The sequence below is a fragment of the Carlito syrichta genome, unplaced genomic scaffold (assembly GCF_000164805.1).
Source record: "Carlito syrichta isolate Samal-C Ts95f unplaced genomic scaffold, Tarsius_syrichta-2.0.1 Scaffold312719, whole genome shotgun sequence".
Taxonomy (NCBI): Eukaryota; Metazoa; Chordata; class Mammalia; order Primates; family Tarsiidae; genus Carlito; species Carlito syrichta.
In genome coordinates this window covers 274,832-275,587 of record NW_007256815.1, presented here as the reverse complement: position 1 = coordinate 275,587, position 756 = coordinate 274,832, and positions in this window count along the sequence as shown.

Below are 756 nucleotides of genomic sequence, written 5' to 3'. Positions count from 1 at the left end.
CCGCGGGCTCAGGCAATCCACTCACCTCAGCCTCCCAAAGGCGTGGGATTACAGGCTGAGCCACTGATCCCTGCTCCCTGAAGATGCTTTTTAACCACAGGCCATATTTCACAGTCTCACCTGGGCCTCAGCAACCCATGAGGACACAGCTATGACTAGGAGAGACTGCACATGGGCCTCTCCCTTGGCAGGACCAGTTGGGCAGTGCTCTCCTAGCCATGTCACCAGACGCTAGATGTCACTATGGACAGTGGTTGGCTGTGCCCCTGTGGCTACCGCCTTGGGGAGGGGCTGACGCCACAAGCAAAGCAAGGTGCGGGGGTCCAGTGACTGAAGAATCCAGTGGAACCAACTGCTGGAGAAACGAACTGGGCATTGCAGCAACCAGGCTGCAGGTCAGACACCAGGAAGCACTTCAGGAGTGACTCTGAGAATCCTGGGAGGGACCAGGGCTGGTGAAAATTAAGAGGATGGGTACACGGATACACGGATTTGTTTGTTCAAGGCCGGCCCCAGTTCTGCAGCCGCTCTGAGGCTGTCTCCTCCACGAAGGACTTGTGTGTGGACGCGTGTGTACATGGCGGGGCCCGTCCGGCACATGTACCCAGTCTGACCACCGGGGGCGCCCGAGAGCCGGCGAGCCGACGCTCTGGCCCGCTTGGGGGTTTCTGTGGCCCACGGCTCCGGGGCGGGTGGCCGCGAGACCTCAGCGATGCCGTGTCTTCGCACCGTTCAGCCTGCGCTCGGCTCTGTGGC